The sequence below is a fragment of the Lissotriton vulgaris genome, chromosome 2_1 (assembly GCF_964263255.1).
Source record: "Lissotriton vulgaris chromosome 2_1, aLisVul1.2, whole genome shotgun sequence".
Lineage (NCBI taxonomy): Eukaryota > Metazoa > Chordata > Amphibia > Caudata > Salamandridae > Lissotriton > Lissotriton vulgaris.
Window position 1 is genome coordinate 1,365,340,985 of NC_141687.1, and position 25,968 is coordinate 1,365,366,952.

A 25,968-nucleotide genomic window follows, 5' to 3' on the forward strand; every position below is an offset into this window, starting at 1 on the left:
CCAGCTAACTATAACTGGTTTTGTCAGTGAATTTAATAGGTTTTTTAAATGCTAATTCCTAACTATAACTGGTGTGAAACCTATGGTTTTTTCAGTGAATTTCAAAGGTTTTTTAAATGCTAATTCCTAACTATAACTGGTGTGAAACCTGTGGTTTTTTCAGTGAATATATATATATATATATATAAATATATATATATATATATATATATCACCTACAGGCGGTCACCAGTAGGTAGTTATAGTTAGGATTATTTTCAAATGAAAATCTCAACATTCTATTGTGAATAACTTTGGCGCCGGTTGAGGAATCTGCATGAAAAGTTCCTCAAATTTGCCTCGCGGCGTTCCGGTCCTTCCCTGAAAGTTTGGGGGGGATTCATCAAGCGGGGGCCGAGATAAAAGGGTGGTCCCAAAACGTGTTTTCCCCATGTTAATTTCCATAGGGCGGTCGACCTCACTTTTAGCCCGAACGGCTGAATGGATTTCCACCAAACTTGGCAAAATTGGAGGGACTGGTAGCCCGATGTGCCTTTGCTATGTCTCAAGATATGTGCTCCAGTGGATTTTAAATAATTTATGTTCAAAAAAATATATATATCTATAAGCGCGCCCCGGTACGTGCTCCGGGGCGCTAACCAGCGAGCTACGCGAGTTCGCGCGCGGAAAGCTGATTGGCTCACGGGTGTCTGTCAACATTCCAAACAGTCCGGAGCGGCCGCCATCTTGTGTCTCGGTAGGATTGAGACACAAGAGGTGGAAAAAATAAAGGGGGAAATGACCATAAGGGGGCAGAGTAGACCCCCCTTGATCCCCTAGGTTTGATGTGGGGGCTATAAAAAGGCCCCGCGGGACAAAATCATTTTAAAAAAATTTAAAAACATTTTTTTTTAATTGGGCAGTGGGAGCGCCCGGTACGCGCACCGCGGAGCGTACCGGGAAGCGTTCCATGGGGAAAAAAGAATGATAGAGTTTTTTAAAAATGTAGCCTTTTTTTATAATTTGTAGGTAGTTCTAAAAAGAACTGGTTTTTTTTCTTCTTTATGTTGTTTTATATTTTTTTTAATGTTTTTTTGAACATTTTGTACTGTTTTTGGCTTTTAGGAAATTTTTTATATATTTTTTGTTATTTTTATGGGGAGAAACAAAAGAGGGGAATTGACAACGGCTCAACTGGAGCAAAAAAAAATCAGGAAGAAATTAAGGATTTTTGGGGCATTTGTGGTTGTCACCAGCACGGTTGATGAGAGTTATGCTTTGCTCACCATAGGTGATGGTCTTACCACAAAAAATACAAAAGATTTTGTATTGCCCAAACTTTGATTGAATGTTTGGGACCATCTCCCTTGTTTCTGGTCCCGATGGAGTGGGTTGCTTTCATTTGGAGGTGCTGGGTGTAGATTGGGGAGGGTTGCTGGCCAGTTCTCTCACCTCTGCCGCAGCATAGCTGTTGGGATGCTTGCGCTGCATGTGTCGAATCATGGTGTTATTATCAAATGAATATTTCTTATTAGGGTTCCCCCTTGAAAGTTCAATGCCACAGATTTTGCAAGTCACCTTTGGCGCATTGACTTTCTTCTTGCCCTCTGGGATGGAAAAAAACTCCCATACAATGTGCTGCCTTGGCCTGTAATGGGTATTGTCTTCTGGCAGCCACCTCCTCCCCTCCTTCTCCTTCTCATCCTCCTCCTCTTCTTCCTGACCACCAATGTGATGTTGTGGTGGTCCTCTTGGTGGTGGTGGTGGTGGTGGTGGTGGTGCAGATGCTCCAGCTGCTGCCGCTACTGTAGCCATTTTAAAGTACAAAATATTACTCTTAGATCTTCCTCAGTCAAAGGACAAAGTCAGAATAAGGAAAAAAGGTGGGGGCTTTCATCATTTGGAAAAAAAAACTGTCCTGAACCAATGAAAAGTGTTATTTTCAGGTCACATGACCCGTGCTTTCATCATTTGGAAACTAAAACTGTTCTGCACCAATAAAAAGTGTTATTTTCAGGTCACATGACCCGACGTGCTTACGCGACGCGCCCCCGGGCGCGCTCGGGGGCGCACCACAGGGCGCGCCACGGGGCGCATCGCGTAAGCGCGTCAGATGCTTACATTCCATGATCGTATTCGCTCGAGTGCTTCCGGGTGCGCTTACGCCGTGCGTATCGCGTAGACGCGGCTACGCGATACGTCAACATGATGTTTTCATTCGCGGCAATAGCCACCCGACCCGGGGCGCTCCGGAAAACTGCGCTTTCCGGTGTGCACACCGGGGCGCGCACCAGGGCAAAAAAAATTAATAAAAAATAGTATTATATAAATATACAATATAGGATTCATTATAAAAAATATTACATTTCATAGGTTTAAGGCCCTATATATAGTTAGGAATTAGCATTTAAAAAACCTATGAAATTCACTGAAAAAACCATAGGTTTCACACCAGTTATAGTTAGGAATTAGCATTTAAAAAACCTATTAAATTCACTGAAAAAACCATAGGTTTCACACCAGTTATAGTTAGCTAGAAATTTTACTGACATAAAACCATAGACATTCCAACGTTATAGATAGTTGGACTCACTATAACTTGCGCGCCTGCAATGCACTGCTGATGACGTCACATATTACATCACTCATGACATCTTCAGTGACATCACTCATGACATCACTTATGACACCATCCTTGTGACAGAGTGACAGACCTCATTTTAGTGTAATGTAACCCTTGAAACACATATTTAAAAATAGAAACTAACATTTTCAAAAAAATGGAGATACCATACCAGTTACAACAACCAATTCAGTAATTCCACCAACTATATACACATCCACTCATTCACCAACAGTTCTATATAGTCACTCATACATATACTCACTCATCATATGTAGTGATACATCTATACATCCTGTTATACACCGACAGTCATCCAAAAGTTACTCACACATGCAAAAAAATTATTGAACATCCACTTATTTGTATATACAACTATACACACACTACCTCCTTACTTCTAAGGAAACTTACACATACTTACTCTCTTAAACAATCACTTATAGAAACACATACTTATTTAAACAGGAACTCTTACAATCTCTTACTCTCACATATACTCACTTATATACATCAAAACTCACATACACTAGATTAAAATATATGTCATTACTAAAAAAGACAATAGTGAGACAGTCATTCACTCACTAACATACACACATATACACACTCATCCACCCATACAGTCCTGCACATATGCTGTCTTAAAAACACATACAAACAGTGAGTCTGTCACCAACCCAGGCAGCCACTTATACACAAAGTGAAGCACTGATACATATATTTCAATATTTAAAAGTTACTCGCTAATGTATGTATTAAATAAGATACACCTAATAAGGCAGTTAACCAATCATTTTTTTTAAAAAAACATCCATTTACACACTTATTTAACCATTTATTCTTCCATAAACCTTTACAAATAGATATATAAAACATATTGTTTTTTCAGAAAGACACACATTCACTGGCTGGTGTCATCAGTGATGTCACTGACGATGTCATGAGTGATGTAATATGTGACGTCATCAGCAGTGCATTGCAGGAGCGCAAGTTATAGTGAGTCCAACTAACTATAACGCTGGAATTTCTATGGTTTTATGTCAGTAAAATTTTTCAGTGAATTTAATAGGTTTTTTAAATGCTAATTCCTAATTATAACTGGTGTGAAAGCTATGTTTTTTTCAGTGAATATATATATATATATATTACCTACTGGCGGTCGCCAGTAGGTATATATAGTTAGGATTTTTTCTCTATGGAACTTTTGAAAATTCTATGTCTAATAACTTTGGCGTTTGTGGACGGAATCAGCTGAAATTTTCAGGAAAATGGCACATTGTATTTCTGAGCAGCCCCTAAAAATTTGGGGGGGGGGTTTCTTCAAGGGGGGGCTGAGAAAAAAGGGGGGTCCCAAAACACGTTTTTAACATTGAGTTTTCCATAGGGCGTTTGGCCTCACTTTTAGCTCGAACGGCTGAATGGATTTGCACGAAACTTGGCAAAATTGTAGGGACTGTTAGCCCGATGTGCCTTTGCTGGGTCTCAATATATGTGCTCCAGTGGATTTTGAGAAATTAACGTTTTAAAAAACAGATATATCTGTGACAGCGTCCCGGATAGCGCACCGGTTCGCGAACTTTTCGCGTATCGGAACTTTGCGTAGCGAAGCTGATTGGCTCTCCGGTGTCTGTCAACATTCTAAACAGTCCGGAGCGGCCGCCATCTTGTCTCCCGGTAGGATCGAGAGACAAGAGGAGGAGAAAAACGAAGGGGGAATTTAATGAAAGGGGGCAAGGTAGACCCTTCTTGACCCCCTAGGAATGATGTTGGGGTTATTAAAGGGTCCCGTGGGGCAAATAAAAAAATATTGATTTTTTGCGGTAGAAGCGCTTTCCGGTTCGCCATTTTGTGTTTCGATTTAATTAAATTACAAGATGGAGGAAAAACAATGTGAGAAATGGGTATAAGGGGGTACGGGAGACGTATCTTGACCCACTATGTTTTCTGAGGGTGGCTGAGGAGGCTCATATATGTTGATACTTGTCTTCCAGCGGCTGCGCATGAGCGTTTTTTTTTTTTTTTTGCTGCGTGACGTCTGTTAACGTTCGATTCGAAGGAAATCAGGAAGTGTTGACCGCCATTTTGACACTGCGAGTAAATATATTGTTAAAAATAATTGTTATAAATTAATTCGTATTGATAAGCATTGTCTGCGCCATCTTGCTTTTTTTCCAATGCCACACTTTTGTCGTGCACGGCAGCCATTTTAGATGCCTTGACCAGACCTACTCTCTGCACGCCGCCGATCCTCAGCATGGCTCCCCACCCTCGCAAGCATCTCCCCCACGCACTAGTCACCCCCACTCTCTGTCTTATGCATGAGCCATAAACCTCCCCCCATCTGCGCTGCTCTTCCCTGAGAATCACACCCTGTGCCCGCCCGACACCACCCTTTCACCCTATTCACTACCGCACCCTCTGACATTCCTCTTCCTTTGTGTCTGATTGTCCAGGCCGGTCCCAGGCTATCACGTAGCCCTGCGGATGTAGTTTATGGCCTCAACTGTAAAGAATCACCCCTCTTCAAAGGAGTTACAGTAGATCAAGGCCCCCACCCGATGAGATCCGTCACACCACACGCGTTCCTACTATCTGATAACCATCCTGTATTGTGATTGGGGAGGGGATTCTCACTGTGAGGGTGTGTGGGACCGAGCCTGAAGCGGAAGATTCCATGGATGCCTCTTTGTACATCAAAGTTTTTACAATTATGTGTCACATTAAAAATATATAGCACTCCAACAAAGTAGTAGGATTATAAAACTTTAATAACTTATAAATATATACAAGGCAACAAAAACAGTAAACACAATAAAAAAAAATTTAAAAACAGAAGCAACAATGGTCAGTAGCTGTCTTTTGTGCGAATAGTCCCAAGGCAGCGCAATGTGCTGAGTTCTAGACAGCACCCAGGTGATGTCACCTGGGTGCCGCACTGGTTTTGGTATCCTACAATGCTGCTCCAAAAAACGGCGTGGGGCACCCCGGGGGGGGGGGGGGAGGCCTCATCAGTAGCGGTCTGTTGTGCGAATAGTCCCAAGGCAGCAGAACGCGCTGAGATCTGGATGGCACCCAGGTGATGTCCATTAAGTTGCTGCACTGGTTTTGGTATCCTACAATGCTGCTTTGAAAAATGGCGTGGGGCGCCCCGGGGGGGGGGGAGGCGGCGTGAACGGGCCTCCCCAGGTGGAGGCTTGTCTGCTGTAGTGGGGCGCCCCTTTACCGTTTCAATTGCCATTCCGCCCGCTTTTGCTACACTGTGCCTCATCCGCCATTCAGCTGTTTATCGCCCGCTCTTGCGGCTACAGCGTCTCGCTCACCATGTAGTTGAGTTGCGCCCACTCTTGCGGTGCAGCGATAGGCGGCTGCCACAGGACTCTTAAAATGGCGGCCGGCTCTTCCGATTTGGGCCTGGTCCACTAAAATGGCCCTGGGACACCTTGGAACTCGGACGCTTGCCTGCTAGGGCTTGGGCTCCATTCTCGAAAGCGTCCCCTCAGCCTTGAAGATTCTATAAAAGTCTTGGGGGCCCCCAACTCCCGCAGGCTTCCGGTGGGGAGCGGCTGCCATGATTGCTTGCGGAATGGCCACGACGGAGCTACGAGATGGTGGTGCTCTCATGCTGACGCCAGCTTCAGTCTGAAACATCCAGAAACACTGTAGACTATCAATTCGATGAGTTCCGGTGGAGCCCCAACGTGACCCGGTAGGGAAGAACTTGCCCTCCCCTTTTTTGAGTGATGGTTCTTGTTGCCTGTCCCCTCTGTTGTCATCTAACGGAACCTTTTTTGATTGCCGAGTGAGAAAAAAAAAGGTGGGTCTTTCATCGTTTGGGAAAAAAAAATCTTTTAATCCAATGAAAAGTGTTATTTTTAGGTCATATGATCAAGCCTTCCATCATTAGGAAACCAAAAGTAAAATGAACCAATGAAAAGTTTTATAAACAAGTCACATGACCGGTTATGCGGCTTTGGGCTATAAAAAGCGTACAAAATCCGTTGGCCCATGAGGCGGCGTCAGTAGCGGGCCGATGTGCGAATAGGCCGAAGGCAGCACAACGCGCCGAGATCCGGATGGCACCGAGTTGGTGTCCAGCAAGTTGCACTGGGGTGGCCATCCTACAATGCTGCGCCGAAAGACGGTGTGGGGTGCCCGGGGGGAGGCGGGGCGAACGGCCCTCTTTCGCCTCCCCAGGTGGAGGCACCTCATCTGCAGTGCGGCGCCCCTTAGCGTTTCACACGCCGTCCAGCCGAGTTGCGCCCGCACTTGCTGCTACAGTAGGCCGAAGGCAGCACAACGCGCCGAGATCCGGATGGCACCGAGGTGGTGACCAGCAAGTTGCCGCACTGGTGTGGCCATACTACAATGCTGCGCCGAAAGACGGCGTGTCCAGCTGAGTTTCTCCCGCTCTTGCGGTACAGTGACTCGAACGCGCCGAGATCGGATGGCACCGAGGTGGTGTCCAGCAAGTTGCTGCACTGGTGTGGCCATCCTACAATGCTGCACCGATAGACGGCGTGTCCAGCTGAGTTTCTCCCGCTCTTGCGGTACAGTGACTCGAACGCGCCGAGATCCGGATGGCACCGAGGTGGTGTCCAACAAGTTGCCGCACTGGTGTGGCCATCCTACAATGCTGCGCCGAAAGACGGCGTGGGGTGCCCGGGGGGGGGGGGGGGGGGGGGGGGGGAGAGGCGGCGTAAATGGACCTCTTCTGCCTCCCCAGGTGAAGGCATCTCATCTGCAGTTTGATTTGGTGGATAATCCGCGACCTGCCAGTACATCCACCAATGAAGTGGCAGTGACAGAATCAGAGGCAAGGGAAACGGTTCTAAATCTTTAGAAGAACTTTGGACAAATGAAAATGACATGTTTAACTTGCGGCAAATTAATTTCATGTGGAGAGAGGAGTGTTATTCTAATCAATAGAGCTTATGAACATCATCATAGTCGCTGGTTGGTGGAGACATTTTGACTATATCCTGGACCTGTCCGGCCTCGCCCAAAATGGCGCCGGTATAAATGGGATTCGTAACTCCTTGTTGTGTACTGGTTGCCCAACCTTGATATCACGAGATACGTATGCAGTTTTGAAGCACATGGCTGGCGGGGACGAGTACTGATCGAACATTTGGACATCCCTATTGATATTAAGTTCTGATGTGTTATTGATTACTGTACTATTGAAAGTTCGATTTAACGTCACCCATGGTACTTGCCCTCAAATGTATATCTAGATAATTTTATTGTAACTGGCCCTGTCGTACTTTAATTATAAAATGTACGTCCACCGATTCCGCAAATGTTAGACACCTTAGTTCTTGCAACCTAATGGGTCGCCCGTTACGTTGTTCTACAGTGTAAATGTCCCCTCATCATATACGATTCCAGTTTGCTCCGTGGCCGGCCCACGTGGTTATAGGCCCGTATTTGTATACTGACATTTTCACAATAAAGGTTTTTAAAACAAAACATGGTAGTAGTACTTACATTGGAAAAGTTTTGAATAATAGCCACTGTTTTCGAATCAGTAAAAGGCAAGTGAAATAAAGCAGTCCAATTACATGACGGTTAAAAGGTATAATACGCAGGAACGCAGTAAAGATAAATGGTCAAGGGATGTTGTGTTTTCTACTCCTGCAACATAAAGTGATCGATAAGAATCTGATATTCAGGCCTATCGGCGACTAAGACAGCAGGCCGAGCCTCTTCTGCTCAACGGCTCCCTCATGGGACGAAGAAACGCCCTTTTTCTCGAAATAGGAATATTTTACTTGCAGGACAGTTGTAAATTTCCCGGAAAAATACATTCGCCTGGAACATTATAACATATATGTTTAAAAAAAAAAATGTTCGAAAGCAATGAAAAGCGTTATTGTGACCAAGCCTTTCATCATTAGAATAATAAAAGTAAAATGAACCAATGAAAAGTTTTATTAACAAGTCACATGACCTGTTATGCTTATGTTACGCGCTGCGCACCGCGCTCTGGATCGCTTCCGGGAAGCTGCGCCTTGCGCACCTGAGTACTTCCGGGTGCTCTAACGCGGCGCGTCATATGACGCATTACGCGACAACGCAGGTCCATAATATAGTCAAAATGTCTCCACCAACCAGCGGTCGGAACACAACCCCTTTCAGTAGTCCAAAAAGTTCTGTTAAATGACAACAGAAGGGACAGGCTACAAGAACCTTCAGTCAAAGAGGGGAGGGCAAGTTCTTCTCTACCTGTTCATGTTGGGGCTCCACCGGAACTTATAGAATTTGGGCGGGGTGGGTGGCGGAGCCGAGCTGTCTTGCAGCGATCATGGCGTCGAGCTCAGTTCATCTCACTAGTTTCGTATTTCTCATGAGGGGTTGTTCCTAATGTTTCTATTTTAGCGAGGTCAAAAAGAGATCCCATTAGTGGCCTACTGATTTTGCTCGATTCCTTTTGTTTTTTAAAACGATTTTTCACTATCTGCAAAGACTAAACAGAGTATTGCGACTCTGTGCTTGTTTGTTATTAGAGAATGAAGCAAAGAGATCCAATTCTAAAACAGTAAATGCTTGGATAACAATTAATCAAATGGAGAGAGAAGCAGGCACGATGGATTACAACGGGGACAAAGGCCTGCGTTACCTACCCTTCCCTATCTGCAAAGAGAGAATACTCCTAAAAGAAAAGAGGAGGGGGGGGCAGCGTTCAAAGCACATCAGTGTGCATAGACACGAAAATGTTTTTACCTACCACGTACTTGACATTTTAAAGCTTTTGATATTTGCTATTAAAAAACCATTGAAATTCACTGAAAAAACCATAGGTTATAGACCATATATAGTTAGGAATTAGCATTTACAAAACCTTAATTTACTCGCACAAAACCATAGAAATTCGCATATATAGTTAGTTGCAATAACTATATATCGCGCACCCGCAATCCACTGCTGATGATGTCACATATTACATCATTCATGACATGGTCAGTGACATCACTGATGACATCACTGATGACATCTCAAATGACATCACTGATGACATCACCGATGACATCTCAAATGACATCACTGATGACATCACTGATGACATCTCAAATGACATCATTGATGACATCACCGATGACAACTCAAATGACATCACAGACAACATCACCGATGACATCAATCACGTGATAATACGATTAACCTCTTCAGACTCTAATATAACCTTAGATACACTCAGAGTAAACAGACACTCACAGATTGTCACTCATCCATGGAGTTACTCATACACCTAGTCAGTCATGCAAAGAATCAATCACACCTCCATTTCCTCAACTATACAGTTATACACACCTTACTTATTCAAACACATTCTAACACATATTTACTCTCTTATACAATCACTGATACAAGTTTTCAATGATCCATGCAGCCACTCACACATTCACTAGCTCTTATACACAGTAATTTATATATGTGAACTCTCATATGTTCTTTGTTTTACATATGTACTTACTTTGACATGTAGCATTGAGATATCCATTCACTCACCAATACATTCATGCACACAGTCAACCACCCATACAGCTGTTTCCACATGGAGTTTTGAACCCATGCATCTAGTGAATCAACCGTTCATACATCTATGCACAGAGTCACACACCTCCCAGACACCCACACACACACACTCAATCTCCCATACAAATACTTGGGCAACCAATCAATAACCCATATAGTTACTCATATAGGTACTGATCAACACATGCAGCATCTTACACAACAACAGACATACTGATGCACACATTCAGAAAGTTTAGTCACTAACCCATGCACTCAGTGAGACACATTTAATCATTTACTCATACAGTCAGTCATGCACCTACTAAATCCTTCATCCAGACACTTATACATCCACTCATTCTTCAATATGTAAGAAATATTTTAACTTTACAGAAACTTACAGTCACTGGATGATGTCATCAGTGATGTCATCAGTGATGTCACTGACCATGTCATGAATGATGTAATATGTGACATCATCAGCAGTGGATTGTGGGTGCGCGATATATAGTTATTGCAACTAACGATATATGCGAATTTCTATGGTTTTGTGCGAGTAAATTAAGGTTTTGTAAATGCTAATTCCTAACTATATATGGTCTATAACCTATGGTTTTTTCAGTGAATATATATATACAGCGATGGGAACCTGCTTCGCCCCCAGCTTTGCAGGTATCTACCTGGGCTGGTGGGAGGAGCAGGTAGTCCATAACATCGGGCTTTTCCAAGACCACGCCGTCCTCTGGCTACGCTACATAGACGACATTTTCTGTGTGTGGAGTGGCACTGACACACAAGCAACAGAATTTGTGCAAAAACTTAATGATAACCAGTTGAATCTCCAATTCACCCACCAAATGAGTAAAGATACTATGGAATTCTTAGACCTGAAACTAGAGGTAAGCGGTAATACCATAGTTAGCTCATTATTCAGGAAAGCCACGGCTGGCAATAGCTTGCTCCATGCAGGCAGTTGCCATCCCCGTAACCTAATCAACAGTATACCTTTCGGGGAGCTACTACGAGCACGGAGAAACTGCAGTTCAGCTGAGAAGTTCGAACAGGAGAAAGCAATCATGAATGAAAGATTCCTATCAAGGGGTTACAGCCCTAAGATTGTAAAAGAAGCCACCATAAGAGTGGAAAGTCTGAATAGGCAAGAACTGCTATTTCCTAAACACAATGATTCTCAGGCTGAATCTGAAAATACTGTCAGATTTATTACCACCTACAGCACTCTGGTGTGGGACGTGAAAAGAAGCCTCAATAAATTTTGGGAAGTCCTAAAAACCGACAATGATTTAAGGGATTGTATAGGTGAACATCCTCCCTTAACTTTTCGGAAACCCAGGTCACTACGTGACCAACTGTGTAGTAACATGATTCCCCAGCCCAAAAAAGTCAATGCTGTTAAAGGTTGCTTTACATGCAATCAATGCAAGGCCTGCAAATTCAGTAGCAGTGTTAAATCTCTCAAATTCAGTGATAATGAAACTCCATGGATCATACAAAAACATTTAAATTGCAACACTGAATATGCCATCTATACATTAAAATGTCCATGTTCAAAATACTACATTGGAAGTACCATCCACAAGGGCAAGAAGCGGGTATTAGAACACCTGAGAGCGATCACTAAGAATGACGAAACTTATCCTGTAGCTCGGCACTTTCACGAGCATCACAAAAGTAACGCCAATCTCGTGAAGTTTGCCGTTATTGATTGCGTGCCCCCAAACAAGAGAGGTGGAAATAGACTTCTTGAACTCAGGAAACTAGAGTCTAAATTTATCATAAGGTTCAATACCATGGTGCCCCAGGGGTTGAACATGGACGAGGAATTGTCAGTACATTTACATTGAACCAGTCATTACTATGTCTTAGAATCTTTGCTGCTTCCACCTTCTGTATGATGTTTTAGAATTTTGTGTGTCTCCTCATCGATGAGGATTTTAATAGGACTTTGCCTTTATCATTGTCTTAGGTGTTACAAGTACTTACCCAACATTGACTGCGGAGAATAACATAGACCTCCATCAGAGTACCAGCCCACAGAGATTTGATTATGACTGACCCTTTAAGCATGAACTGTTCTTGAAGAATCAAGCTGCCAAGCTACATGGTTTTGCCCACTTGGGCTATATTTTCAGTACTTGAAATCTGAAAAGTTTTTTTTTTTCTGTGCTCAGTTAAATTAATTTTGGCCCACTTGGGCTATAACTTTCTTTTCTTTTATTTTTTGAGAAAGTATGGCGTTATTATACATACACATTTTGGCCCACTCGGGCTACATTGTTTCATTGGACTATGTGGACTTAACATCTTTTCTGGGGAATTTCCAGTTGTCAACACGCGGTTTACTATTTAGCTCATCGAGCTGTGCCTCCGCATATGTATCTCTTTTGAGGTTGGAGGTTCGAACCTTCTCTTGGCAAATGAGCATGAATGCAAACTAATTCTAATTTTAAGGCATATCAATTTAATGCTTATCATTGACATTAATTTGTGGTTTGCTTGAACATTTAAAACCTTGGCTGAAATGGCAGATGCTATGTTTTACCTGATTCAAGGGTCGGCTAGGAAGTCCATGCAAAACATGTTTTCAAATGCATTGCGCAAATTGCACTCTCATAATGGACTTTGAATAATGTTGATGTTTTAATAATACTCGTTTCAGTCATGTTAAAACATAAGTACTTACACCGTTTTGAAAATTGGTAATGTGCGAAGTATTTTGTTTATTTCTGTTCATGTTGTTATCACGTGACATACTTTTTTACTTTATTATACACATTGAAACATGCAAAGTTTGCCTGTGATGAAGGAGTAGGCTTACTCCGAAACGCGTCGGACGTTGTAACTGCATTAAATCTGCATCACTCACTGAGGCCACGGCTCCTGTGTTTTTACTTTCGGGGACTGCTGAAAGTGAACGCTGGTTGTTTGTGTGGATTTAAAGGGGGTGGCTACCCCTGCCGTGAGCCCGCCGACATAGAGGCAAAGGACCAGCCACAATTCTGTGTTCCTATTTTCAAAAGCCTTTGCCCACACGGAGACGCCACTGGAAGAAAACATAGCGAGGAGCGGGTAATCGGAACGCAGGTCGAGTCGAGAGGAGGAGGAGCAGGGAGCTGCATTCACCTTCCTGGATTTGCCGGTGAACCATTACCAACGCCGCGGGAGCTCTGTTCAGTGGTGAGCCTGTACGTGGAAATCGTATCAGACGATTAGCGAGTAATTACTAATCGCGGTGTGTGTACTTGCAGCCCGAAGACTAACGGGAGTAACGATCGGACATCGAGGTCGTTATACAAACAATGGCAGATACAAGAAACACCAAGCGGAAGGAAGCAGCAACGAGACTATTTGACAAAACCACCCGTACTGATGAGGACGGAACCACCACCAAAACCGCCATTGACAATATAAAAGATAAAAGGAAGCTTTGGGACATGTTATGGAGAGTGCTCAAAAAAGAACAGTCCAAGTGGTGGGAAGCAACAGCACTCCAGCAGTATGTAGAATGCAACAGAATACCGCGGGGCTTGCGTATCTTCATAACCCCAACACTTCAACAACCTGATCCGGAATTAATATCTGAGTGGATGGAGAACAACCATATTTGTTCACTGAACATGCTGAAATTATTAATTAAATCGGCTGAAAAAGAGAGCATAAAATTAACTCAGGAAAGCGAAGAGCTGATTGAGAAATTGAAAGAATTACTTGGAGATGAGGAATTCAACACTGAGATGGACAAAATGAATAAACGCTTGGAAAAATTGGAAGAGGAAATTAAAATGAAGAAACTGTCTAAATTTGAAAGAGACGAAATAGACTATAGAAATGGCCAAATCCTAACCTTTGGCAAAAAGTTTGAGAAGTTGAGAAAGGAACAAACTTCACAAACTAAATCCAAGGCGGGGACACCACCAGGAATATCAGGTGAGGAGGAGGCAGCAGTCTCTACTGATGGAATATCCCCACTAACAGAACAAATCATGCAATGTGACACGGAAGCCTTACAGGAAGGAACCAGTAATGATGCAGAAGTGTTAAAAGCACGTTTTTTAAAGGAGTACAAGCTGTTAACGAAAGAAAGGTCAATCGCTACAGCCAGCAACGCCAGCCCGGCAAGAGGGCGTGGAAGAGGAGGAAGAGGAGGCAGAAAGCCAAATTACTCCACACCAACAGACAGCCCAGTGGGAACAAGAACAAGGGGCAAATTCGCCAAGAAGTTATGAAGACCAAAACTGTGGTAAATCTTTCTAATTACATTCTCAGTGAAGATGAATTGGAGGTATTAATGTTAGGATTATCTTTTTGTCCTACTTCCAAGTTTAACTATACTGAATCAAGAATTGACTTATTCCATTATATACGGAAGTTGAAACTTAAAAAATGGTTTTCACACAAACCGACCAAACAAACCAGTGAACTTGTGAGTGATCATGTGGGTTTACAAATAGGAGATGTGGAGACTTTACACACTGTCCATGAACTAGCAGAGGTGGGCACGTTAAGTGGTGACCCCGCCTTGGATGTGGCCAACAACGGTTTAACAACAGATTTGATGGCTTCTACACCATTTAGACCCAAATCAGTATTTTTACCCCAAGTCAATTGTGAAGCAATTAATTGTTTTGAGAAAGGCATGATCAATGAGCTCAAGAGACTCAGATCACAGAAGAAATTCATCAGAAATAATTTAACTGCTAAACAATATAAAGCCGTGATTGAACTAGAATGTAATCATGAATTTGTTATCAAACAAAGTGACAAAGGGGGCAATGTTGTTATTTGGCCGCTAGATATGTACAAACAAGAGGGCTATTCACAGTTATCTGATACTAATAGATACTGCCAAACCACTAGAACACAATATGATCAAGCTATGTTGAACGTAGCTACTCAAATCACTGAATGGAAAGATAAATGTATACTGAGCAATGAAGAATTTTCCTTTTTGGCTTGTAAATATCCAAAACTTCCTGTGCTATATTTACTTCCTAAGTTACATAAGAATGCTCAGAGGCCACCTGGAAGACCTATTGTGTCTTCATGTGGAAGTGCCCTGGAGAACACTTCTAAGTATGTAGATTATTTTCTACAACCTTTAGTACAATCGCTACCATCTTTTGTTCTTGATACGAGTGATTTCCTACGTAAAATCAATGACATTGAGTGGTCTCCCAATTACCTAATGCTAGGCCTAGACGTGTGCAGCCTGTACACTAGTATTCCACAGAATCTAGGTCTAGAAGCTTGCAGACAGTTCTTCAAAGAAAGACCTTTAGGTTTTCTCCAACACACAGAGATGTTACTCAAGATGATTGAGTTATGCTTGAGCAACAATTTTTTCCTTTTTGATAATACCATCTTCAGGCAGAAACAGGGGACGGCGATGGGAACCTGCTTCGCCCCCAGCTTTGCAGGTATCTACCTGGGCTGGTGGGAGGAGCAGGTATTCCATAACATCGGGCTTTTCCAAGACCACGCCGTCCTCTGGCTACGCTACATAGACAACATTTTCTGTGTGTGGAGTGGCACTGACACACAAGCAACAGAATTTGTGCAAAAACTTAATGATAACCAGTTGAATCTCCAATTCACCCACCAAATGAGTAAAGATACTATGGAATTCTTAGACCTGAAACTAGAGGTAAGCGGTAATACCATAGTTAGCTCATTATTCAGGAAAGCCACGGCTGGCAATAGCTTGCACCATGCAGGCAGTTGCCATCCCCGTAACCTAATCAACAGTATACCTTTCCGGGAGCTACTACAAGCACGGAGAAACTGCAGTGCAGCTGAGAAGTTCGAACAGGAGAAAGCAATCATGAATGAAAGATTCCTATCAAGGGGTTACAGCCCTAAGATTGTAAAAGAAGCCACCATAAGAGTGGAAAGTCTGAATAGGCAAGAACTGTTATTACCTAAACACAATGATTCTCAGGCTGAATCTGAAAATACTGTCAGATTTATTACCACCTACAGCACTCAGGTGTGGGACGTGACAAGAAGCCTCAATAAATTTTGGGAAGTCCTAAAAACCGACAATGATTTAAGGGATTGTATAGGTGAACATCCTTCCTTAACTTTTCGGAAACCCAGGTCACTATGTGACCAACTGTGTAGTAACATGATTCCCCAGCCCAAAAAAGTCAATGCTGTTAAAGGTTTCTTTACATGCAATCAATGCAAGGCCTGCAAATTCAGTAGCAGTGTTAAATCTCTCAAATTCAGTGATAATGAAACTCCATGGATCATACAAAAACATTTAAATTGCAACACTGAATATGCCATCTATACATTAAAATGTCCATGTTCAAAATACTACATTGGAAGTACCATCCACAAGGGCAAGAAGCGGGTATTAGAACACCTGAGAGCGATCACTAAGAATGACAAAACTTATCCTGTAGCTCGGCACTTTCACGAGCATCACAAAAGTAACGCCAATCTCGTGAAGTTTGCCGTTATTGATTGCATGCCCCCAAACAAGAGAGGTGGAAATAGACTTCTTGAACTCAGGAAACTAGAGTCTAAATTTATCATAAGGTTCAATACCATGGTGCCCCAGGGGTTGAACATGGACGAGGAATTGTCAGTACATATACATTGAACCAGTTATTACTATGTCTTAGAATCTTTGCTGCTACCACCTTCTGTATGATGTTTTAGAATTTTGTGTGTCTCCTCATCGATGAGGATTTTAATAGGACTTTGCCTTTATCATTGTCTTAGGTGTTACAAGTACTTACCCAACATTGACTGCGGAGAATAACATAGACCTCCATCAGAGTACCAGCCCACAGAGATTTGATTATGACTGACCCTTTAAGCATGAACTGTTCTTGAAGAATCACGCTGCCAAGCTACATGGTTTTGCCCACTTGGGCTATATTTTCAGTACTTGAAATCTGAAAAGTTTTTTTTTTTTTCTGTGCTCAGTTAAATTAATTTTGGCCCACTTGGGCTATAACTTTCTTTTCTTTTATTTTTTGAGAAAGTATGGCGTTATTATACATACACATTTTGGCCCACTCGGGCTACATTGTTTCATTGGACTATATGGACTTAACATCTTTTCTGGGGAATTTCCAGTTGTCAACACGCGGTTTACTATTTAGCTCATCGAGCTGTGCCTCCGCATATGTATCTCTTTTGAGGTTGGAGGTTCGAACCTTCTCTTGGCAAATGAGCATGAATGCAAACTAATTCTAATTTTAAGGCATATCAATTTAATGCTTATCATTGACATTAATTTGTGGTTTGCTTGAACATTTAAAACCTTGGCTGAAATGGCAGATGCTATGTTTTACCTGATTCAAGGGTCGGCTAGGTAGTCCATGCAAAAAAGTTTTTCAAATGCATTGCGCAAATTGCACTCTCATAATGGACTTTGAATAATGTTGATGTTTTAATAATACTCGTTTCAGTCATGTTAAAACATAAGTACTTACACCGTTTTGAAAATTTGTAAGGTGCGAAGTATTTTGTTTATTTCTGTTCATGTTGTTATCATGTGACATACTTTTTTACTTTATTATACACATTGAAACATGCAAAGTTTGCCCGTGATGAAGGAGTAGGCTTACTCCGAAACGCGTTGGACGTTGTAACTGCATTAAATCTGCATCACTCACTGAGGCCACGGCTCCTGTGTTTTTACTTTCGGGGACTGCTGAAAGTGAACGCTGGTTGTTTGTGTGGATTTAAAGGGGGTGGCTACCCCTGCCGTGAGCCCGCCGACATAGAGGCAAAGGACCAGCCACAATTCTGTGTTTATATATATATATATATATATATATATATATATATATATATTACCTACTGGCGGTCGCCAGTAGGTAGTTATAGTTAGGATTTTTTTCAATGTTAAATCTCAAAATTCTATTTGGAATAACTTTGGCACCGGTTGACAAATCTGCCTGAAAATTTCCTGAAAATGGCCTCGTCGAGCTCCGGTCCTTCCTTGAAAGTTTGGGGGGGATACGTCAAGCGGGGGCCTAGATAAAAGGGGGGTCCCAAAACGCGTTTTCCCCATGTAAATTTACATAGGGCGGTCGATTTCACTTTCAGCCCGAACGGCTGAATGGATTTCCAGCAAACTTGGCAAAATTGAAGGGACTGGTAGCCTGATGTGCCTTTGCTATGTCTCAAGATATGTGCTTCAGTGGATTTTGAGTAATTTAGGTTCAAAAAAATATATATATCTATAGGCGCTCTCCGGTGCGCGCACCGGAGAGCGCTCCAGGCGCGACACGCGACTTGTGCGCAGAAAGCTGATTGGCTCTTGGGTGTCTGTAAACATTCTAAACAGTCTGGAGTGGCCGCCATCTTGTGTCTCGGTAAAATCGAGACACAAGGGGTTTGAAAAAAAAAGGGGCAAATGACCATAAGGGGGAAGAGTAGATCCCCTCTGACCCCCTAGGTTTGATGTAGGGGCTAAAATAGGGTCCCGCGGGGCATTACATTTTTTATTTTTTTTTTCGTTTTGCGCGGGGGAAGCGCATGGTACGCGCACCGGCGAAGCACGGGGAAAATCCAGGACCATATTTATGAAGGCCTCGCGCTGCCAGTTTTGCGCTTCCTGTGCGTCAATTTTTGTGACGCACCAGCGGTGTAAAAAAATGCGCATTGTTACGCAAAAAAAAAAGGGGCAAATGACCATAAGGGGGAAGAGTAGACCCCCTCTGACCCCCTAGTTTTGATGTAGGGGCTAAAATAGGGTCCTGCGGGGCATTAATTTTTTTATTTTTTTTTCGTTTTGCGCGGGGGAAGCGCATGGTACGCGCACCGGCAAAGCACGGGGAAAATCCAGGACCATATTTATGAAGGCCTTGCGCTGCCAGTTTTGCGCTTCCTGTGCGTCAATTTTTGTGACGCACCAGCGGTGTAAAAAAATGCGCATTGTTACGCAATATTTAAAAAGTGACGCATCTATCTAGATGCGTCACTTTTTAAATATAGTGCAACGAGGCACATTTTTTTACACTGCTGGTGCGATGCGTCACTTTTCTGTGCGCACTCCTTATGACATTCCAGATGTGTCATATTTAATGTATGACGAATCATGTTGCAAGGAGTTACAGATACATCAGTATTTCTGACATATCTGTAAACATAAAAGTGACGCGAGGCAGGCGCAAGATTTTGACGCAACAGCATCCTAAAAGTGACGCAGAGAAATCTCATAGATTTCAGTACGTCGTTATTACCAAGCTTTTTGCGGGGGAATGCCCCCTCTGCATACATTATACCTGACGCAGATATAATGTGGCGCAGAGTTTTAAAAAGTGACCCATGTACCTAGATGCGTCACTTTTTAAAAATAGCATCAGGTATAATGCATGCAGAGGGGGTGTTCTCCCGCAAAAAGCTTTGTAATAGCGACGCAGTGAAATCTTTGAGATTTCACTGCGTCACTTTTAGGATGCTGTTGCGTCAAAATCTTGCGCCTGCTTTACAGCAGGTGTTAGACTGACGCAAGACCTTTCACATGGTGCTTTTTCCATGTGAAAGGACACATTACTGGAGTTGCGTCACTTTTGTGACGCACTCCAGCAATGCGTTACTTGGAATGTCATAAGGAGTGCGCACAGAAAAGTGACGCATCGCACCAGTGGTGTAAAAAAATGTGCCTCGTTGCGTTATATTTAAAAAGTGACGTATCTAGGTAGATGGGTCACTTTTTAAAATCAAGCGCCACATTATATCTGCGTGAGGTATAATGCATGCAGAGGGGGTGTTCCCCCGCAAAAAGCTTTGTAATAGCGACGCAGTGAAATGTTTGAGATTTCACTGCGTCACTTTTAGGATGCTGTTGCGTCCTTTAAATATAGTGCAACGAGGCACATTTTATTACACTGCTGGTGTGATGCGTCACTTTTCTGTGCGCACTCCTTATGACATTCCAGATGTGTCATATTTAATGTATGATGAATCATGTTGCAAGGAGTTACAGATACGTCAGTATTTCTGACATATCTGTAAACATGAAAGTGACGAGAGGCAGGCGCAAGATTTTGACGCAACAGCATCCTAAAAGTGACGCAGAGAAATCTCATAGATTTCAGTACGTCGTTATTACGAAGCTTTTTGCGAGGGATTGCCCCCTCTGCATACATTATACCTGATGCAGATATAATGTGGCGCAGAGTTTTAAAAAGTGACCCATGTACCTAGATGCGTCACTTTTTAAAAGTAGCGTCAGGTATAATGCATGCAGAGGGGGTGTTCCCCTGCAAAAAGCTTGGTAATAATGACGCAGTGCGTCACTTTTAGGATGCTGTTGCGTCAAAATCTTGTGCCTGCTTCACAGCAAACCTTTCACATGGTGCTTTTTCCATGTGAAAGGACACATTACTGGAGTTGCGTCACTTTTGTGACGCACTCCAGCAATGCGTTACTTTTGTGTTTACAGATACGTCAGAAATACTGACATATCTGTAACTCCTTGCGAATTGATTAGTCATATATTAAATATGACATATCTGGAATGTCATAAGGAGTGCGTTCACAAAAGTGAAGCATTGCTGTTTTCACGTAGCGATGCGTCACTTTTCAGAAATGAGGCCTCCAGTTTATTCACTGTGTCATAACTTTCTTTTCTAACACTCACCTTCTTTCATTCCTCCTACTTCACTTCCTTTCACCTCTCATACCTTTCTGTTCTTTCTTACTCATTCTCCTTTCAATTATCAATGCACTATATTTCACTTACTCTTCATTTTTTTAAGAATATAGCTCTTTGATGAGAATTGGAGGTAGTTCTGAAAAGAACTTTTGGTTTTCTTCTTTTAACTGAACAGGAACAAAAACAGGGAATGGAAACTGCTCAACAGGAGCAAAAAGAAAACAAAAAAATTAAGGGTGGGAAGGGCAGCGATGGTTCTCCAATGCTCGAACCATGAGCAGGACACTTTGCTCCCCATAGGTGAGGAGTTGATTGCAGTATCTGCATCTGAGGACCCCATGGTTAAATGCAGGTTGTATGTTTGCCACCTGCTCCTGCGATTGCTCTCTCCCAGAAGAAGTTGCTCCTCCGGTTGATGTAGAGGCCCCATCTCTGGGAACCTCTTGTGCCAGAGCCCTGACACTTTCCCGGGCAAAATTCTGGGGGTGCCTCCTCTCCACATGGCGAATCATGGTAAAGTTGCCAAAAGAGTACTTTTTTGGGGGGTTACCCCGTGACAGGACCTGTTTGCAGATCCTGCACTCCACTTTTGGTGCATTCACCTTTTTCTGGTCTGCTGGAAACTTAAAAAATTTCCAGATGAAATGCTCTTTGACCTTCAGCTGAGGAGGCTCTTCATCAATGAATTCAGGCTCATCTTCACTGCTGGATGGTCTGGCAGCCATGATTATCCAAGAAATATGCAAGAGCAAAAAGGCAGGTCTTTCAGTCACAAAAGTGAAAGAAGAAGTGAAGGGAATGGGTGGGGATTTCATTCATTGTAAAAAAAAACTGTTAGCAACCAATGAAAAGTGTTATTTTAGGGTCACATGACCCGACGCGTTTACGCTACGCGCTCCGAAGCACTTCCGGTGCGTTTACGCAGCGCGATCGTATGCGCTTCCGGGGCACAAACGTGACGCGATCGTAGGCGCTTTTGCGTGCGTTTACGCGCCGCGAACGTAGGCGCTTCCGAGGGCACTTACGTTGCGCGCCGAAGTGACGTCATCAAACTTTTACAGAAATGCATAATCATTTTCCTTATTAAAAAAAACTAATTTTATTTGTATGGTACGAAATGTTTTGCATTATTATTAACTTTTCATTCATATTTTTTTTCACGAACGACAGTAGCGCTCTGGGTGCGCTTTCAGATGAGCTCACGGAAAAGCTTACCGGAGAGCTTAGCTGAAAGCTTCCCGGAGCGCGCACCCAGAGCGCAAAAGAAAAAAATTATATAAAAAAAATGAATACTTTAAAAAAAACAGCAAATTGTAAAAAAAAAAAAAGGGTTAGAAACTCGATATACAAAGGAATTAGCATTTAAAAAACCTATGAAATTCACTGAAAAAACCATAGGTTTCACACCAGTTATAGTTAGGAATTAGCATTTAAAAAACCTATTAAATTCAATGAAAAAAACATAGGTTTCACACCAGTTATAGTTAGCTGGAAATTTTACTGATATAAAACCATTGAAATTCCCACGTTATAGTTAGATGGACTCACTATAACTTGCGCGTGCAATGCACTGCTGATGACGTCACATATTACATCACTCATGACATGGTCAGTGACATCACTCATGACATCACTGATGACACCATCCAGTGAATGTGTGTCTTTCTGAAAAATAAATTTGTTTTATATATGTATTTGTAAAGGTCGATGGGAGAATAAATGTTTAAATAAGTGTGTAAATGGATGTTTTTTTTTTAAAAAATGGTTGTTTAACTGGCTTATTAAGTGTATCTTAGTGAATACATATATTAGCGAGTATTGTTTAAATATTTAAATGTTTGTATCAGTGTTTCTCTTTGTGTATAAGTGGCTGCAGGGGTTGGTGACTGACTCACTGTTTGTATGTGTTTTGAAGACAGCATATGTGCAGGACTGTATGGGTGGATGAGTGTGTATATGTGTGTGTTAGTGAGTGAATGACTGTCTCACTAGTGTCTTCATTAGTAACAACATATGTTTTAATCTAGAATATGTGAGTATTGATGTATATAAGTGAGTATAGTATATATAGTGAGAGATTGTAGGAGTTCCTGTTTGAATAAGTATGTGTTTCTATAAGTGATTGTTTAAGAGAGTAAGTATGTGTAAGTTTCCTTAGAAGTAAGGTGGTAGTGTGTGTATAAATGTATATGCAAATAAATGGATGTTCAATAGTTTATTTGCATGTGTGAGTATGTGTGTGAGTAACTTTTGGATGACAGCTGATGTGTAACAGGATGTATAGGTGTATCACTACATATGATGAGTGACTATATATATGAGTGACTATATAGAACTGTTGGTGAATGAGTGGATGTGTATATAGATGGTGGAATTACTGAATTGGTTGTTGTTATTGGTTTGGGTATCTCTATTTTTTTGAAAATGTTTGTTTCTATTTTTGAATATGTGTTTCAAGCGTTACATTACACTGAAATTAGGTCTGTCACTCTGTCACAAGGATGGTGTCATCAGTGATGTCATCAGTGATGTCACTGACCATGTCATGAGTGATGTAATATGTGACGTCATCAGCAGTGCATTGCACGCGCAAGTTATAGTGAGTCCATCTAACTATAACGTGGGAATTTCAATGGTTTTATATCAGTAAAATTTCCAGCTAACTATAACTGGTGTGAAACCTATGTTTTTTTCATTGAATTTAATAGGTTTTTTAAATGCTAATTCCTAACTATAACTGGTGTGAAACCTATATCTATATATATATTCACTGAAAAACTATAGGTTTCACACATGTTATAGTTAGCTGGACATTTCACTCATACAAAACCATTAAAATTCCCCCGTTATAGTTAGTTCAGCTAACTATAACTTGCGCGCCCGCAAAGCACTGATGCTGACGTCACATATCACTTCACTCATGACATGGTCAGGGACATCACTCATGACATCACTGATGACATCTCAAATGACATCACTGATGACATCACTGATGATATCATCCTTGTGAAAGAGTGGCAGACCTCCTCTCACCCTAATATAACCTTTGATACACACATTAAAAAATAGAAACTAAAATGTTAAAAAAATGGAGATACCAATACCAGTTACAACAACCTATTCAGTAATTTCAAAATCTACATACACATCCACTCATTCACCAACAGTTCTATATAGCCACTCATACATATATATACTCACTCATCATATGTACTCAATTCAATTCAATTATTTGATTATGATTTGGAATTCCAAGGAATTTCACATAAAATACAGAATAAAACATCATTTCATACAGATCAAAGTATTTAAAGCACGAAAAGTTACAACTTCAATTTTCCTAAATTACACCCAAGAGTACGTAATCACCTTTCTTCCTTAGACTCTGCACTACCGAGGATAGCAGAGATCAGTGTCTAAAACACGAAAAATTATAACTTAAATTTTCCTAATTTAAGTCCTCCCAAAGGTGGTAATCTCTATTCTTCATTAAATTCGTCACTACAGTGCACAACAATGTTCTAGTAGAGTACACTGGTGGCCAATAACAATCATTATCAGGTAGATAAAACTTTTGGCTATCACCCTAGTTTAATAAAATAATCTGTGTTTTGGGGTGGCACATAGTTAAGAAAAAAAGTAACATTTTCATCCAATATACACATAACAATTAACAAAAATAGTTAAAAACTTTTTTAGGGAGATGAGCATGGAATAGTAATATCAGCAAATATTTTTATAAAGTGCTAAATAAAGTGCTAAATGCATTAAATAAAGTGCCAGCAGTAAATACCCTATTCCAGGACATTTCTTACAAATGACTAACTAGAAGCTATGATTCTAAGGGGATGCGCATGGTAACTTAACTATCTTACAGGAATGTTAGGACACAATAAGAGCTCATTTAGATTGGAGGTTCAAACCATATGTAACTAGAGCTATTTTTACATCTGGGGTAGTGTATTCGCTCGTCTTAGCAAATGTAGACAGCTTCAGGAAAAGAGGAATAGATGTTCTTATTAGTACGGTACCGCATGGTGCTCCGCCTAAAAGTCTCGAAACACCTTATCATCGGCAAGGGAGAGGGTTCATTGAACATGAGGAGGAGAACATACCCATAAAATTTGAGGACATGGAAATCACAGTAGGAAGGGTATCGGGTGTAAGAGAAATTAGGTTTTCAGCACCTGAGGCCCAAGAGGTCCTTAGTATAGACGGAGATGAGGTGTCAAAATGGAGTTGAATCGCAAGTACTTTGAATGGGGCAAAAACAATAGAACGGGGGTCGCCTACTGGGGACAATTGTGTCGTGGAATATGGCGGGGCTAGGAAAATGTTAGCCTATAGAAGGAAATTCAAGTTACTGTAACTACAATTAGAATTACGTTTCAGTATCAGTAGTGGGCTGAAAGACGCAGCACTTAGGTCTCTCCTGATAACAGGTGAGTAAATCGGAATTTGTAGTTCGGCTGATTTTAGAGGAATTTTTTTAAGTTCCAAAACTCCACACTTAAAAACATTTCCAAATGAAACCAGTCAATGTTAGCCTATGGAAAGAAATTGAAGTTACTGTAAGTATGGTTAGAATTACTTCTCAGGATCAGTAGTGGGCTGAAAGATGCAGCACTGATGTCTCTCCTGAAAACAGGTGAGTAAATCAGAATTCATAGTTCCGCTGATTTTAGAGGACTATTGGGCTCAATAGTAAAGGAAGGGGGAGGGGCCTGAGGTGACATGAGTGCAAACAAGCCCTGTGGCATGTTTTAGGTGGTATTCAATCCTGAGGTCCCCTGTGAGCCAACTGGCCAACCAGGTACCTCCAGTATGCTCCAGGGAGCTGTGATGCAGAGAGGTGTTCAGTAGGCACACCCCCTTTTTACAACACTCTGCAACGCAGCTCAGTGGTGCGTACTGGAGGTACCTGTAGGAGTATTTGGCCCCTAGGGGACCTCTTGATTGAAGAGGAATTAATTCCCCAACTTAAAACATGCCACAGGGCATGTTTGCACACATATCACATCAAGCCCCGCCCCTTACCTTCACCACTGTGCAAACGCGTCCCGTAGCGTGTTCTAAGTTGGGGGATTAAGTCCCCTTGCATACTGGGGTTCCCTGGCGGGCCAATTAACCCACCAGGAACCTACAGTAAGCTCCAGGGGCCTGCGTTGCAGAGAGGTGTAAAAAGGGGAGTGGCCTCATTACA